This window comes from Phyllobates terribilis, unplaced genomic scaffold (assembly GCF_046119375.1).
Source record: "Phyllobates terribilis strain yellow unplaced genomic scaffold, ASM4611937v1 Scaffold_7__3_contigs__length_470593459, whole genome shotgun sequence".
NCBI classification, from domain to species: domain Eukaryota; kingdom Metazoa; phylum Chordata; class Amphibia; order Anura; family Dendrobatidae; genus Phyllobates; species Phyllobates terribilis.
Window position 1 is genome coordinate 336,051,389 of NW_027362767.1, and position 18,244 is coordinate 336,069,632.

Sequence of the window (18,244 nt, forward strand, 5' to 3'; positions counted from 1 at the left end):
ACTTGAAAACACTTTGCTATATTCTTATAGACTTCTACTGCTTTATGAGCCTCCACCATTTTCATATGTCTAGTGCTAGACAGCTGCTTAGAAAAACCCATGTCTGCTGTTTTTTGGAACAAGATTAGAGGAGGCTGAGTTTTTATAAAGCTGGGAAATTTGCATCTTTTGGACTTTCCTAACAATGATAGTGAACAAGCCATAACTATAACAGGCTAATTAAGATATGAAACCTTGGACAAAGTTATCTAAGCACACAAATCTCATAGGGTTCCCAAACTTTTGCATTGGCCCATTTGTCTTTTTATCATTTTTAAAATGTAAAAAAATTACAATATATTTTTTTGCCTAAAATACAAAGGAAATGTGTCATCTTTAACTTTAGGCCTTTTAAAGATCATTTTCCTGGAAAAAAATGCTAAGGAACATTCTTTCTAGGGTAAAGACTTGTATATAAGGCAAAATAAATAACCAAAAGCAAAAATGCTCCTCCACACCTTGGGCTATGTTCACACGTAGCATTTTTGATGCATTTTTGCACTTTTTTATTGCTTTCAACGGTGAAAAATACATTCACCAGTAAATGTAATTTTAACATTTTACTACCTTATCTGGCCATGTAGTGTGTGAGACATGATCAGACACATCCTGTTTCATTTATGAAGGAGGGACTCTGAAAGTCACAAAGCCTATTTTTACAAGGCCATCAGGTGGCCCTTACTATTGATAGAAGGCAAGCAGTTGTCCCTCACTATTGCTAGAGGGCCATCAGCCGACTATGCTTTGTTGTTACCATTATTAAGTAGTGGGTCTCCTATACTATTAGTGCATATGCAAGGGCTGATAAAAATTTAGACGCACTCCAATACGCCTTTGAAGAGACGTCAAGGAGGGCCTCATTAAAAAAAAATGCTCTCATCATAAAGGATTTGGTCTCCTATACTGTTACTGCATATGCAGCAAGTTCATGGGCTGACAAAAATTAGGACCCACTTCATTACCCCCTTTGAAGAGATGTAGAGAAGGTCCTCATTAAAAAAAATTGTTCCCATTATTAAAGATTAGGTCTCCTATAGTGGAAATGCCCATGCAGTTACTGCAAGGACTCCCAAAATATTGGACGCACTCCAATACCCCTTTGAAAAGATGTAGAGAAGGAAAAATTGTCACCATTATTAAGGAGTATCCCTCCTACAGTGGATACAGAAAGTATTCAGACCCCTTTAATTTTTTCACCCTTTGTTTCATTGCAGCCATTTGGTAAATTCTAAAAAGTTCATTTTTTTTTCTCATTAAAGTACACTCTGCACTCCATCTTGACTGAATTAACAGAAATGTAGAAATTTTTGCAAATTTATTAAAAAAAGAAAAACTTAAATAACATATGGTCATAAGTATTCAGACCCTTTGCTCAGTATTGAGCAGAAGCACCCTGTTGAGTTATTACAGCCATGAGTCTTCTTGGGAATGATGCAACAAATTTTTCACACCTGAATTTGGGGATCCTCTGCCATTCTTCCTTGCAGATTATCTCCAGTTCCAACAAGTTGGATAGTGAATGTTGGTGGACAGCCATTTTCAGGTCACTGCAGAGATGCTCAATTGGGTTTAGGTCAGGGCTTTGGCTGGGCCAGTCAAGAATGGTCACAGAGTTGTTCTGAAGCCACTCCTTTGTTATTTTAGCTGTGTGCTTAGGGTCATTGTCTTGTTGGAAGGTGAACCTTAATCCAAGTCTGAGGTCCAAAGCACTCTGGAAGAGGTTTTCATCCAGGATATCTCTGTACTTGGCCGCATTCATGTTTCCTTCAATTGCAACCAGTTGTCCTGTCCCTGCAACTGAAAAAACACCCCCATAGCATGATGCTTCCACCACCATGTTTCACTGTTGGGATTGTTTTGGGCAGGTGATGAGCAGTGCCTGGTTTTCTCCACACTTACTGCTTAGATCTTTTTTGTGATAATTCTATCTTCGTCTCATCAGGCCAGAGTATATTATTTCTCATAGCCTGGGAGTCCTTCATGTGTTTTTGAGCAAATTCTATGCGGGCTTTCATATGTCTTGCACTGAGGAGAGGCTTTTGTCTTGCCACTCTGTCATAAAAACCCGACTGGTGAAGGGCTGCAGTGATCGTTGACTTTGTGGAACTTTCTCCCATCTCCCTACTGCATCTCTAGAGTTCAGCCACAGTGATCTTGGGGTTCTTCTGTACCTCTGTCACCAAGGCTCTTCCCCCATGATTGCTCAGTTTGGCTGGATGGCCAGGTTTAGGAAGACTTCTGGTGGTCCCAAACTTCTTCCATTAAAGGATTATGGAGGCCACTGAGCTCTTAGGAACCTTGAGTAATGCAGAAATTCTTTTGTAACTTTGGCCAGATCTGTGCCTTGCCACAATTCTGTCTCTGAGCTCCTTGGGCAGTTCCTTTGAGCTCATGATTCTCATTTGGTTTGACATGCACTGTGAGCTGTGATTGTTAGAACCTTGCTGTTAGGTTTTTTTTCCTTTGCTGGTCACATGACCTTGTTGGCCTATTTAATCCTGCTCCGCCCTTCTGGCTTTGCTGGACTTCATTGTATATCTACTTTCTAGCTAGCCTGTGCTCTGTATCTAACTCTGTTAGTTTGCTTGGTCTACGGACCTCTATGTTCTATCTATTTTGTTTGTTCGTCTGTCTGCTACTATTTCTGTTAGGAGGTGTCCCATATTCCTCCCAGTCCTTAGTACTTGTAGGGATTCCCTCCCCAAATCTATAGGTCTCCGTACAGACTAGATTAGGACTTTAGCAGGTCTGATCGCAGGATCAGGTTCCCTGTTACATCGTAGGGATTCAGCTGAGTCTTATAGTAGGGACAGATCTCCTCTCTTTCCTTAGCTTTGGTAGCAGAACATAACAGTAAGTCCAGCCTGTAAATTCTCTAAGGAAAGATTTTTTTTGTTCCATCATGGTGTCGGTTCAGGATTTGGCTAAACACCTGCAGGGACTCTCTCTGGAAGTGGCCGAGCTCCGTCAGCACGTGAGTAACTGTCCTGGAGCATATTTCTTGGAGCCTAAGGTATGTTTGCCGGATTTATTTTTTGGTGAACATCGAGAATTTTTTTCATTTAAAAATGCTTGCTTATTGTATTTTCGTTTGAGACCCAAGTCCTCTGGGGATGAATCCCAGCGCGTAGGGTTCATAATGTCACTTTTGCGCAAAGAGCCTCAGGAGTGGGCCTTTTCTTTGCAACCTAGTGATACATGCTTCAGATCAGTGGATAGTTTTTTTTCTGCTTTAGGACTATTATATGATGATCCTGACCGTGTGGCATCAGCTGAGACTGAGTTGAGACGTTTAAAACAAGGATCAGGTAATATGGAAAAATATTGTACACATTTTCGTCGTTGGTCCACTCAAACAGGGTGGAACGATTCTGCTCTGAAAAGTCTATTTCTTGCTGGGCTCAGTGAAAAGGTTAAAGACCTGCTAATTGCTTATCCTACACCTGAGGATTTGCAACAGGCTATGCAATTAGCTATACGGGTGGATAGAAGACTGCGTGCTAGGGTTAATGAGAGCAAATCCTCTGCTATGTCAGTTTCTGGTTATGATAATGTGTGTACTAACAGTGGTGAACCGATGGAGATTGGATCGGTGGCACCTCGCTCTCAAGAAAAACACCGTCGTTTTTCAGAAGGCTTGTGTTTCTATTGCGGGAAATCTGGTCATTTGATTAAAGGCCGTGAGCTTCGTATGAAGAAAGAAAAAAAAATGGTCAGTCACGCCCGTATTGCCTGTTTAAATTCCAAGGGTATATTTTTAGCTGCTTCCACGATTGCTCAGGAAAAATTAATGGAATTTCGGGTGTTTGTTGATTGCGGGTCTACACTGAATGTTATTGATGGGGGATTCGTGGAAAAACTCAATTTAAAACCTGAACCTTTATCATCCCCCATTGCTGTGGTTTCTGTGGATGGCTCCCCTTTGAAGAATATTACTCTCAAGGTCAGTGAATTTCCTCTCACTATTAATGGTGTTCACCATGAGAAATTGGATTTGGTAGTGTTGAATAACTTGCCTTCTCCAGTAATATTGGGTTTGCACTGGTTAAAATTTCACAATCCTGTACTGGATTGGTCTACCAGTGAAATTAAATCCTGGAGCCATAAATGTTATGACAAGTGTTGTAACGGGCGTATTGCAGCTTTGGATAGGGGAGAATTGCCTGTTCCTATTCAGGATTTTTGGAGAGTTTTTTCTGAGAAAGAATCGCAGGTTTTGCCTCCCCATAGAGACTATGATTGTTCTATTGAATTTGTCCCTGGAGCGACTATTCCTAAAAGTCGTTTATTTAACCTTACTATTCCTGAGAGGAAGGCTTTGGAGGAATACATACAGACAAGTTTGGCCGCCGGTCACATTAGGCCCTCTAAGTCTCCTGTGGCGGTTGGATTTTTTTTTGTAAAAAAAAAGGACGGCGGTTTACGTCCTTGTCTGGATTTTCGTGAGATTAACAAAATTACGGTACGCAATCCTTACCCACTGCCATTGATTCCTGATCTGTTTAACCAGTTATTGGGGGCCAAGTGGTTCTCTAAAATTGACCTTAAGGGGGCATACAATCTGTTGCGCATGAAGGAGGGTGATGAATGGAAGACTGCTTTTAACACTCCTGTGGGTCATTTTGAGAATCTGGTTATGCCTTTTGGTCTTACTAATGCTCCTGCATTTTTTCAGAATCTGATTAATGACATCCTTAGACCTTTGATCGGTAAAAATGTGGTTGTGTATTTGGATGACATTTTGATTTATTCGCCAGATCTGGAGTCTCATTGGCGGAGCGTGCGTGAGGTATTACAGTTATTAATGGACAATTCGCTTTTTGCTAAGCTGGAGAAATGTGAGTTCGCTGTACAGAGAATTAGTTTTTTGGGCTACATTATCTCCAGCAAAGGTTTTGAGATGGATCCGGTTAAGGTTCAGGCTGTGCAGGAATGGCCTAGGCCTATTGGTTTGAAATCGATACAGAGGTTTTTGGGTTTCGCCAATTACTATAGAAAATTCATAAAAAATTTTTCTAGTATTGTCAAACCTCTGACTGATCTCACCAGGAAAGGTGCTGATGCTGTTCAGTGGTCTTCTGAGGCCATTGAAGCTTTTGTGTATCTCAAGGAGAGGTTCACCTCTGCTCCCATCCTTATGCAGCCTGATGTTACTAGGCCGTTTTTGGTTGAGGTTGATGCTTCCTCTGTTAGGGTTGGCGCAGTATTGTCTCAGGATAACGGGGATGGATTACATCCCTGTGCATTTTTTTCAAAAAAAATTTCGGAGACTGAATTGAATTACGATATTGGTAATCGGGAATTATTGGCTATTAAACTCGCATTTGAACACTGGCGCCACTTCTTGGAAGGTGCGGAATTTCCCGTTCAGGTTCTTACGGATCATAAAAATCTGATATATCTTGACGCTGCCAAGCGCCTGAATGCCCGTCAGGCTAGGTGGGCACTGTTTTTCTCGCGGTTTAATTTCTCCGTTACTTACATCCCCGGTACTAAGAATGTTAAGGCGGATGCCTTGTCTCGCAGTTTTTATCCCATAGTCGGTGCTGAGAAAGAGGAAAACATTTTACAAGAAGGTGTTGTGATAGCTGCTTTAGACTCCGTTTTGGAAGATGAGATTCTTAAAGCTCAGGAGAATGCCCCATCTAACACTCCTCATGGGAGGTTGTTTGTGCCTGGGACCTTTAGGAGAGATTTGTTTGTTGAGTGTCACGAATCTCGGTTGGCAGGTCATCCCGGAATCTCTGAGACCAAGAGACTGGTGGGTCGCAGTTTTTGGTGGCCTGGATGGCAGAAGGAAGTCATTAAGTGGGTGCGCCAATGTACTATATGTGCTAGATCTAAGTCCTCTCATACTCCTGCTGCGGGGTTGCTTTGTCCTTTGGAGGTCCCCAGTGCTCCTTGGACACATTTGGCTATGGACTTTATAACTGACCTTCCCCCCTCTGAGGGTTTTACTGTCATCTGGGTGGTCGTGGACCGTTTTAGCAAGATGTGTCACTTGGTTCCCTTCGTCAAACTGCCCTGCGCTAAAATTCTCGCTAAGGCCTTTGTCAAGGAAATTGTCAGACTTCATGGCGTTCCTACTGACATTGTTTCTGATAGGGGTCCTCAGTTCGTGGCTCGTTTTTGGCGTGCCTTTTGTGACAGGTTGGGAATTCATTTGTCATTTTCGTCCGGATATCATCCTGAATCTAATGGCCAGACAGAAAGGAAAAACCAGGATGTTGAGCAGTTCTTGCGTTGTTTTGTGGCAGACAATCAAGAGGGGTGGTCTGAGTTTCTGCCACTTGCCGAATTTGCTCTGAACAATCATACATCTTCTTCTGCTGGTTGTTCGCCTTTTTTTTGTTGTTCTGGGAGACATCCGTCGTTTGGGTCGTTCTCCAAGTTGGGATCTGCCGTGCCTGAGGAGGAGAATTTTTCCGGTGATTTGGAAAGAGTTTGGACGGATGTGCGTGGTAATCTTCAGGAGGCCAACAGAAAATCTAAAGACTACTTTGATAGGAAACGACAGGAGGTTTTGTTCGCTGTTGGTGACATGGTTTGGTTGTCCTCTAGGAATCTGCGGTTGAGGATTCCTTCTAAGAAATTGGGTCCCAAGTTTGTAGGGCCCTTTAAGGTGCTTCAGGTTGTCAACCAATCTGCTGTTAGGTTGGAGGTTCCTACCTCCTGGAGAATTAATCCGGTCTTTCATGTCTCTCTGTTAAAAAAAGCTGTTGTGTCGGATGGTGACGCCTCTGCCTCTGTTCCTCCGGTGGTGGAGGATGGGGAATATGAAATTTCTCGCATCCTTGACTCTAGACGGTATAGAGGTAGTTTGCAGTATCTTGTGGTCTGGAAAGGTTTCGGACCCGAGGATAACTCTTGGGTGAGGTCAGATGATTTTTCCGCGTCCAGACTTATCAGAGCGTTTCACAGGAGATTTCCTGATAAGCCTGGTCCTAGGGGATCCGGAGGATCCTCTTAGAAGGGGGGGTACTGTTAGAACCTTGCTGTTAGGTTTTTTTTCCTTTGCTGGTCACATGACCTTGTTGGCCTATTTAATCCTGCTCCGCCCTTCTGGCTTTGCTGGACTTCATTGTATATCTACTTTCTAGCTAGCCTGTGCTCTGTATCTAACTCTGTTAGTTTGCTTGGTCTACGGACCTCTATGTTCTATCTATTTTGTTTGTTCGTCTGTCTGCTACTATTTCTGTTAGGAGGTGTCCCATATTCCTCCCAGTCCTTAGTACTTGTAGGGATTCCCTCCCCAAATCTATAGGTCTCCGTACAGACTAGATTAGGACTTTAGCAGGTCTGATCGCAGGATCAGGTTCCCTGTTACATCGTAGGGATTCAGCTGAGTCTTATAGTAGGGACAGATCTCCTCTCTTTCCTTAGCTTTGGTAGCAGAACATAACAGTGATGTCTTATATAGACAGGTGTGTGCCTTTCCAAATCAAGTCCTATCAGTTTAATTAAACACAGCTGGACTCCAATGAAGGTGTAGAACCATCTCAAGGAGGAGCACAAGGAAATGGACAGCATGTGACTTAAATATGAGTGTCTGAGCAAAGGGTCTGAATACTTATGACCATGTGATATTTCAGTTTTTCTTTTTTTAAAAATTTGCAAACATTTTAACATTTATGTTTTTTTTTCAGTCAAGATGGGGTGCAGAGTATACTTTAAAGAGAAAAAAAATGAACTTTTTAGAATTTACCAAATGGCTGCATTGAAAGAAAGAGTGAAAAATTTAAAGGGGTCTAAATGCTTTCCATATCCACTGTATACTGTTAATGCCCATGCACTAAATGCATTTATCCCTGGGGGGTACACATGAACATACTGTATAACATACAGAATGTTAGAGGTACACCTCTAAAAAAAGATTCCTATGGGGATCATAAACACCCTTAAAAAATTCTGTGGGTGTTGCATCATGGCTACCCTGGTGATATGGTGGTGGAGGATGAGGAGAAGGAAAAGAAGGAGGACAACAGAAAATAGACAAAATCATGAAGCATAAACCCATGTCTGGGTGTGAAGAGGTGCACGGGAATAGACCCCCCCAAAAAAACAATAGATTTGACTTTATGTTCCGCTGCTATAATCCGGTGGCGTTGAGAATTCTGGCCCAATCCAGCCCTTGTTAATTTTCATAAGAGTCAGCCTGTCAGCATTTTAATTTGACAGGCGGATGCGCCTATCAGTTATAATGCCCTTGGCGGCACAAAAAAGCTCTGACAAAACGCTAGCGGCAAGGCAGGCCAGGACCTCCAAGGCATAGAGAGACAGTTTATGCCACGTGTCCAGCTTTGATACCCAATAGTTATAAGGCACAGAGGAATCATGGAGGACGTTGGTACGGTCGGCAAGGAACTCCTTCGTCATCTTCCAAAACTTTTTTTCAGGGTCTGTGCGCTGGGAGGGTCTGAAAAAACTCTCCCACACCTTTGACAGTGTTTCTCTGCCTCTGCTGCATTGTATTTGTGTCTCCCTCACCTGTATTCCTTTGTTGTCCATCGAACTGTGACCTCTGCCACCAGCGTTTTCAAATTGGAATATTTTTATTAATTCCTCAACAAAGGACTTCAGGTACTGCGCCCTTTTATTAGACCTGTCCACCACAGGAAGGAGAGATACAAAGTTCTTCTTGAAGGACGGGTCTAGAAGTGTGAGCAACCGGTAATTACTGTCATCCAAATTGCATACAATTCGAGGGTCATGGGAAAGGCAGTGGAACATAAAGTCAGTCATGTGTGCCAGACTGCCAACAGCCAAGACATCCTGTCTCCTACAAGAGGACAACTGTCCATGTTCTCTTTCTCATTCTCCTTCTGGTCCTCCTCCTCATTCTCCCTCTCCTCAGGCCATCCACGCTGAGCAGACGGCATGAATGTGGTGTGTATAATACCGTCTGTAGAGCAGGAAACCAGCTCCTTCTCCTCTTCCTTATCACCCAATCCACTTTGAGAAGAGATGAGGCTGGGCTGTGTAGCATCACCCTGAATAGTTCCTTGCTTCATCTTATCGTGCAATGCCTTGTCTTTAATTGTGAGCAGCGAGAGTTTTAGTAGACAGAAAAGCGGGATGTGATGCTAATTATGGGGTCATCGCCGCTAACTATCTTGGTCGAGTCCTCAAAGTTTTAGAGGATGGCACAGATGTCAGACATCCATGCCCACTCGTTAGCTCTTATGTGCGGAAGTTGATCTGTATACCGAAGGGCGTGTTGAAGCTGGTACTCAACAACTGCCCTCTGCTACTCACAAATTGACCGAGGCAGTGCTGCAGTGCTTCCAGCTTCCGACTGATATGGTCATTTTGGAGATGGAGGCTGAAGAGTAGGAGGATGAGGTGTAGGAGGTGTAGAATGCGGAAGCAACCCTGCTTGACCCAGGGCCCGCAATCCTCGGCGTCCATCCCAGGATCCAACTGGGTCCCGGCTTTCGCAATATTAACCTAGTGTGCCATCAATGAAATGTACCGTCCCTGGCCACAAGCACTTGTCCACGTGTCCATGTTTAGGTGGACCTTTCCAGTAACTGTGTTGGTGAGGGCACAGGTAATGTTCTGGGACACGTGCTTGTGTAAGGCGGGAAAGGCACACAAGGAGAAATAGTGGCTGCTGGGGACTGAGTACCAAGGGACAGCCACCGCCATGAGGTTGAGGAAAGCTTTCGACTCCATGAGCCTAAAAGGCAGCATTTCCAGTGCAAGCAGTCGAGAAATGTGGCAGTTTAGTATTGTGGCCTGTGGGTGGGTGGCTGCATATTTGTGTTTGCGTTCCAAGGACTGGGGTAGGGACAACTGAATGCTGCACTGGAACAAGTACATGGACGTGGTTGCAGACAGTGATGGTTGCAAGTGTGCAATGACAGGTGCAGGGTGGGAGGCATCTTTGCCTGCATCATGGACAGAGGCTTGGCATACATATACAACAGCGGAAGAAGCAGTGTTGCCACCCGCAGACACTATTTCTGGACCCTGGCGTTCGGCCCAACTAGTTGAGTGCTTTGATGTCATGTGTCTGAGCATGGTGGTGGTCAGCCTGGTAGTTTTGCTGGCCCTGCTGATGTTGGCATGGCAGATATTGCAAATGGCCTTTTTTTGGTTAACTGGACAGCCTCTAAAAAAGAACCAGACTAGGGAAGTTCTAACAGTTGGACTGCCAACTTCCCTTGTATTGGTGTTTTGGGGAACAGTTGACCACCTTGTGTCTGTGGCCACCCCACTGCTTCTTCCTGCCTGTTGTGGTGCTTCACCTCCATCCCCCTCTGCGCTGCTGTCCTTGCTATGCATGTCACCTTGCCAGGTTGGATCAGTGACTTCATCATCCACCACCTCGTTGTAACGGGTCTGGGAGGCGGAACCTCTGAGCAACTTATACAAGGGGGCGGTCCTTGTAAGGAAGCGGGTGGTGACCAGGGAAGACAGGCAGGCAGTCACAGCAGGTGACCGGGACAGTCTCTGGGTAAACGGGCAGGAGGTCACGGCAAGTGACCGGGACAGTCTATGGGTGAACGGGCAGGAGGTCACGGCAAGTGACCGGGACAGTCTCTGGGTAAATGGGCAGGAGGTCACAGCAAGTGACCGGGACAGTCTCTGGGTAAATGGGCAGGTACGACCTGTGACGGCTTAGCCTCCAGGTAGGCTAGCAGGCAGATGGCAGATGAGTGCTCCCAGGTGAGCAGGCGAGAGTCTCTGGATAAGCAGGTGGTCACAGCATGTGACGGCGGAGCCTCCAGGTAGGCTAACAGGCAGGTAGCAGATGAGCGCTCCCAGGTGAGCGGGCAAGAGTCTCTGGACTGGCAGGTGGTCACGGCACGTGACGGCGGAGCCTCCAGGTAGGCTAACAGGCAGGTAGCAGATGAGCGCTCCCAGGTGAGCGGGCAAGAGTCTCTGGACTGGCAGGTGGTCACAGCACGTGACGGCGGAGCCTCCAGGTAGGCTAACAGGCAGGTAGCAGATGAGCGCTCCCAGGTGAGCGGGCAAGAGTCTCTGGACTGGCAGGTGGTCACAGCACGTGACGGCGGAGCCTCCAGGTAGGCTAACAGGCAGGTAGCAGATGAGCGCTCCCAGGTGAGCGGGCAAGAGTCTCTGGACTGGCAGGTGGTCACAGCATGTGACGGCGGAGCCTCCAGGTAGGCTAACAGGCAGGTAGCAGATGAGCACTCCCAGGTGAGCGGGTTAGCTGGTCCATAGACAGACTGACAGGAGTCGGAAGGCAGACCGTCGGACCTCAGGCTAGCAAACAGGTAAGCGGATAACAGGCAGGAATCAGACAGCAAACTGGCAGGAAACTGGCAGGTAACTGGAAACGGGACCTGAGGGCTGAAGCAGAGTAGTGAACAGTGCAACAACATTGCTCAGGCACCTCCATTTTGGAGGAGGTGCCTTATATATGGAGGGATCCTCCGGCCATTGGCCGGGGACTCCTTAGGGCGACGCGCGCGGCCCCTTTAAGAGAGGGGGAGCGCGCGTGCGCGCCCTAAGCACAGTGACCGGGGGAGAGCGGGCGCTGCAAGCAGAGCGGAAGGAAGCCGCCGGGCACGGAGCAGAGAGGTGAGGGGAACAGCGTCCCTGCCTAGCAGGAGGCAGGGACGCCGACGCTACACTCGTTTTCCACGTATTTCCCTGGCTTGCTGTAAATTGTGTCTCATCATCATCATCATCCACCTATTGCAACAGTAATTGCACTTTCCCACCATCACTTCTTGTTCTTGCTCCTGAAGCGAACCGAGCGAGAGGCCAGAATCTATAAATGGAATGGGAACAATCCTTCGGAGCGTCCAAGTGTGGTATCACTTGTCTATGGGCACTCGACATGGTGGGAGGAAGTAGGATCAGGGTGAGAAATATGTGGTCCAGACTCAAGGCTACTGAGACTGGACCGTGTGGAAGACACGGTGGTGGGGGTGGTGGCAAAGAGACTGGAAGCATTATCTGCTATCCAACCAACAACCTTTTCACACTGCTCTGGCTTCAAGATTAGTGCTCTGCGGCCCCCTAGAAAGTGGGACAGCAAGCTAGGTCAACATTATATGGGTGCTTGTTGTGCTCCCTCAGCAGGCACAGTTTCATCTTGCCCACAGCCTCGGCCTCTGCGTGCACCATCAGCATCACGTCCACTTCCCCATCCCTTACCACGTTCCTTGCCCATTTTAAATGGAGTTTAATATTTTGCAGCTTGCAAAACATGTCACAGTTATTACCGCAGTAACATTTGATCATGTCTGATGACCAATTTTTTTTGGCAGCACCGGTATAGAGATGCTATTGGTTAGCGAACAAGTGTGGATATATTTTGGACACATAATAGCAAATTTTAAATGCAGTATAATATTTTGCAGCTTGCAAAAAAAATGTCAGGATTAATACCACAGTATTTGATCACGTCTAATGACCAATTCTTTTTGGCAGTGCCGGTATAGCGATGCTATTAGTCAGCGAACAAGTGTGGATATATTTTTGAAGCTTGCAAAAACATGTCAGGATTAATACTGCAGTATTTGACCTCGTCTGATGACCAATTCTTTTCGGCAGTGCCGGTATATTGATGTCATTGGTCAGTGAACAAGCGTGGATATGTTTTGAACACACAACTGGCACACTTTAAATGAAGTATAATATTTTTCAGTTTCCAAAAAAATTCAGGATTAATACTGCAGCAATATTTGACCACCTGAGATAATGGACAAGTTTGCTTATACAATACAGGAATTCTGTTCAAATCAACCCAGTCGGGCTGTATGGTGGTAACAAGCAAATGGAGCAGTAAAAATTGTGTATTATATTGCTTTTCACCAAAATTAGCAGGCTTAAGAGCAAAAGGAATTTTATTAGCCCTGATATCTAGGGCTAATGATAGGAGTTCCAGCAGCAGAAAGAATGTGCAATGGATGGACCCTATTCTGTACTATACTAGGCCTCCACAAACTCTGCCAAACTATTGCTATCAGCAGGATTAATATTCTTTAGAATGAGCCCTAACAAGGACTGTTAGAGTAGATTAATAATTGTCGTGTGGAATCTCTGTTTAAAATAACTGCCAATCCTCTCTCTCATCAATGGCAACTCTCCCTACTCGGCCTCTTTGACAGGTAGATTGTGACAAGCATAGGGTCCCAGGTCTTATATAGACACGATGTCGCTATGCGGCCAGCCAATCACTGTAATATCACAACCAACATGGCTATGGCATTACAGTGACTGTCACGCAATCCCTTCATGGTAATTTGCTGCCTAATATGCTCCAAACATGCGGGGCAGGAAATTGAGCTCCCACCCGAACAATCAAAAAGTAGTCGCTGAGTAACGAGCATCTCGAGCACTTTGATGCTTGGGCGAGTAATGAATTGTCGCGAGTATGCTCACTCATCACTGGTCTCTATTACTGCTTCTTAGCATTCACTTGCCAGGATTTTTTAAAGATACAATATTTCCCTTGCTTCATGATGATTCATCTTATATAGGTTCAGTATTTATAAAAGTGGCACAAACTCAAAAATCCTTGGAAATTACACATGTGAAAAGTTTTTAAACCTACTTCATATTTATGAGGACTCTAAAACACAGAATGTATAAATAAAAAAGACATTTTAAACACACACTCATTATAGTCATATAGCAAAGCTTACTTACAAAATTCTATATTGTGCATGGCTCTTACCTAATACAGCCCACACTACTGTACAAATCAAACAAAAGAAATATGGCAAAGGCTGTTTAATAAATCATCTCAATTTAGTGAAAATGTTGTTTATGTGAGTAAAAAGATATTGAACCCACATACAAATAGTATTATGGCTGACACCATTTTGTAATTACAATTTCACCAGACCATTGATTTGTGAGCCCCATAAGAAATATATTGCTATTTTTTCACTTTAGGCATTCGGTGTAAAGTTGATAGATTATGTTCTAGTGACATTTTAGTTGATAATATGTAACAATAACTAATTTGCCTTTCAGAAAAGAATGTGTGATCATTAAGAGTATAAATTATTCATGTTAACTTGTATTTGACAGGTAGTAATTTTGGAAATGTTAATTGAAATTAAAATGGCAAAAGAGTTACATAAAAATGCTTAACAACAAGTAAGCGTAAACAGCCATAATTAAGTATAAATGAAGCGACATTATTTTATGATAACATCTTTGCAAAAGCTGACTATTTTTTGGAGCAGTAATTTCAGCTTTCTAAAATTAAGGAAATCATAGTTATTTAATCTGATATCGAAAGTAAATAAAAATTTAGACCCAAAATTAGGATGAATTTAGACACAGTAGGCATCTGCAAAGGGGCACAATTTATTCATTTAAGATCTTTCAAAGACATATAAAACCTAAGCTATGTGCGTGAAGGATATAAGATCCATGGGAAAGGAAACAGGATTCAGCAGATCATATTACAGGTACGTATAATAATTACCTGATGCTGCAATGTGAATTGTATTGCATGAGTGTTGAGGACATAGGGAAGGAGGGAAACTATTGTTTGTTGAGTAGCATTCATGGTACATTTTGGGGAGCTAAGGTGGGAAAGGTGCATCCTGAAATCCCTGGTTTGGGTACCTGTGAAGCTACACTCCCTCTGGAAAAAGTTGTAAACTTACTTCTATGGTTGATTTTTATATAAAAAAACGGCATAGAACATTGATTTTCTTTTTTCTTGGTTTGTCAGTATATCTATTTTTAAAGGGGACCTTTCATCTCCCCAAACACTTTTTACCTTCAGAAATGGGTTAAATCTGCTTGTAAATGTTTTCTCAATCTTTGCGGATGGAAAATAACTTTATTCCTCCAGGCAGCCTCTAGCTTTCAGTTATAGAGGCGCGGCCAACTTAGTATACAGTAAGCAACAGCGGTTATCATGCCCCGAAACTGACTAACAGCCGGCACAGCAATGCATCAATACTGAGCCAGCTGTCAGTCAGTGCCGAAGTGTGATTGCAGTCACCACTCACTGTGTGTTGAATAGTGACTGAAATAGCATTGGCCGCACCTCTATGTCTGAAAGCTGGAGGCTGCCAGGAGGAAAAAAGTTAATTTCCTCAGAGTTTTCATAGAGATGATCGCAAAGCTTTAAAACACTATTAACTTGCTGATAACCCCCATTTCTACAAATTTATAGTGCTTGGGATAGTGACAGATTCCCTTTAAATTATTTATTAATTTATAAGTAGAGATGAGCGGTGTTCGACTAGAACTGTTCGCCAATCTCAAATTCGAGCTGTTTAGGCGGTGTTCGAGTCGTTCGCCAAACGCGAACGATTTTCCAAAAATTTGGCTGTTCGAGGTTATGTTCGATAACTGTTCGAGCACCAAAAGCGTAACTGGATTTTTTCACATCATGCAGGGATTGTCTGCCACTCACTGTAATGCCACAGCCATTGGTTGTGGCATTACAGTGGTTGCCCAAATCAATGGGAACAGTGCTCACAGTGAAACATGAAAAGCCGGCAATTCAGCAGCGGCATACACCGGTATCCGACAATTTAAAACAGAAAGCATAGAGCATCACACATAGATTAGATAGATATAAACATGTCAGTCACATATATAAAAAGTACAGTGACAGTGTTGCTTACTGTACTTGTCATTTAGTGTTAAAGGATTTATTAAAAATAAATATTAGTGTTTTCTCTTTAAAAAAGCTGGCCGCAGGCATGCCCAATGAACCCTGCTCACCACATGCACGTCACTGACAGCGTGGGAGAATTCTCCTGCGCTTGCCGTGAGCGCAGGAGAATTCTCTCACACTCACCACATGCACAGGAGAATTCTGCCATGCTGTCAGTGACGTGCATGAGGTGAGCTGAGTTCATTGGACATGAACTCGGCTCATCTGGATGCTGTCACAGCGAGACACTGAGGAGCGCAAGCATGCTTGCGCTTCTCACTGTCTGCGGCATGGCAAGCTGGATGGCAGCTTTCGGCTGCGATCCAGCCTGTCATGTGAATGCAGCAGAGCTGATACAGTCCTGGGAACCATGGAAAGGTAAGGATGAGGTTGGTTTTTTATTTTACTTTTATTGCAGGAGATCGTTGGCTTCAGCTGGAATGGGCGTGACGGTAAGTATGGTTTAATTTAGAACATTGAAGAATTGTGTGTTTATTTCAATTAAAGACTTTATTCTGGGTGTTTGTGTTTTTTTAACTTTGACTATGCGGTTAGTAATGGGGCTGTCTTATAGACGCCTCTCCATTACTAACCTGGACTTGATGTCAGCTGGCATTATAAGCTGACATCAACCCCAGCCCTATTACCCCACTGCCACCGCTACAGGGCAGTGGGAAGAGCGAGGCTAAGTGCCAGAATTGGCGCATCCTATGGATGCGCCATTTCTGGGGCGGCTGACAACTGGTGTTTCTAGCCTGGGAGGGGGCCAATATTCATGGCACCCTTCCTTCCTGGGCTATTAATGTCAGCCCCCTGCTGTCTGCCAAGCCTTTGATAGCTATTAAAATAGGAAGGACCCATTTTTTGTGGGGGTCCCCCATTTTAATAGCTACTAAATTCTAGGTATTCAGCTGGGGGCTGATATTAGTAGCCTGAGAAGCTCCGTGGGTATTACCCCCTTCTCAGGCTTCAAACATCTGCCCCAGCCATCTGCTTAACCTCCGCTAAAGACTAAAATTACGGGGAACTCCACGCCAATTTTTTTTTTTAATAAATTCTTTATTTTAACACTAAATGACAAGTACAGTAATCAGCACTATCTCTTTACTTATTGTATATGTGACTGACATGTTTCTATCTATCTAATCTATGTGTGATGCTCTATTCTTTCTGTTCTAAATTGTCGGGTACTGATGCTGAATTGCCGGCCGGCTTTTTTAAAGAGAGTGTCTTCTGAGCAGTTTGTCAGCTTTTGGTAACCTTTGAATGTGTTTTCTATGTATTTGTGTTTGCCTGCCATTGGTTTTAACGGTGTTCGACGGTGTTCGACAGTGTTCTAAGGTGTTCGACGAACAGTTCCACGAACATCCCGGTGTTCGATGAACCGATCCAAACCCGAACACTACGGGGGTGGCTCAACACTATTTATGAGGATTTACTTGAATATTGTTACAAAAATGTAATTTAATTATTAGCTTCAACCTGAATGGAAGGATGTTACAGGCCCAAGACAAATAAGTATGATACAGTTGAATAATGTTATTCAATGGTAATTGTTGGTGTAGGCTTACAATAGACTATTAATGTTAGATTATACCTGAGTATATCCTGACAACTAGCAAATATGGTTTGATATACACAACCATGGCTGTCTGCCCATACATTATTTATGAGTTCCAAATGAATCATATCACAAAGATTTCATAATCTCTGAATGCTGAATGCCCTGGTCAGTGTTCTTTCTAAGTCTTTGAAATCTGGAAAGAAAAGAGTTAACTTGTAACGTAACACTTTTCCATATGCTTACAGAAATGTCCTTCTTATGATGGATCTTTCTTATAGAAATTAGAAGGTTTGTAATAATTTTAGTTTCTTATATTGATTTGACATAGTACTTCACTGCAAAGTATACTATTTGCAACAATAAAAAATGCAAGGGCGCGTATTTTATGTTTTCCATATAAATTCTACAGCTATTTTATTTTCCTTTGCAGAGTTAGCTAATGGCCATGGCTTCATATCAAGAGCTTACAAATTTACTTCTGCAAAAGCACACGCATTTCTTTTGCACCGTGGGTGACTATCATTTAATTGACACTCAGCTGGGTCAATGTGTATGTGATAAATTGGACATTCTCACTAAAAATTCTCTTGGCTGGCTGTTAGTGTCAAACAGCCATGGTGATTGCAAACTATTAAACCATGCCCAAGAAGAAACTAGGGAATATTTAAGCTTTTCCTTGTATTTTAAAAAGATTTCAAGGTCAAAATTGTACAACTATACGATTATGAAAAAAGATAATATAAACACCATCATTTATATGTAAATGCTTTAGTACACTGCTGGACTGCTTCTTCCTGCCGTGTATTTAATTTTCAGGGCAACATTTTTAAGTAAAAGATTTTAACGACATGTTTTTTCTTGTTCCTTTCTCACATAGTAGTAAAACTAAACTTTATTTTGATTGCCCTATTAAAATGTTATTAGCACACAAATGTCTTCTTAATTGACCCTGGAAATGGAAGAACTTGTGATAGCGCTAAGGCATCATTCAGAAGTCAGTTTTTGTTGTACTTGTGATATCCGCGCTTTTC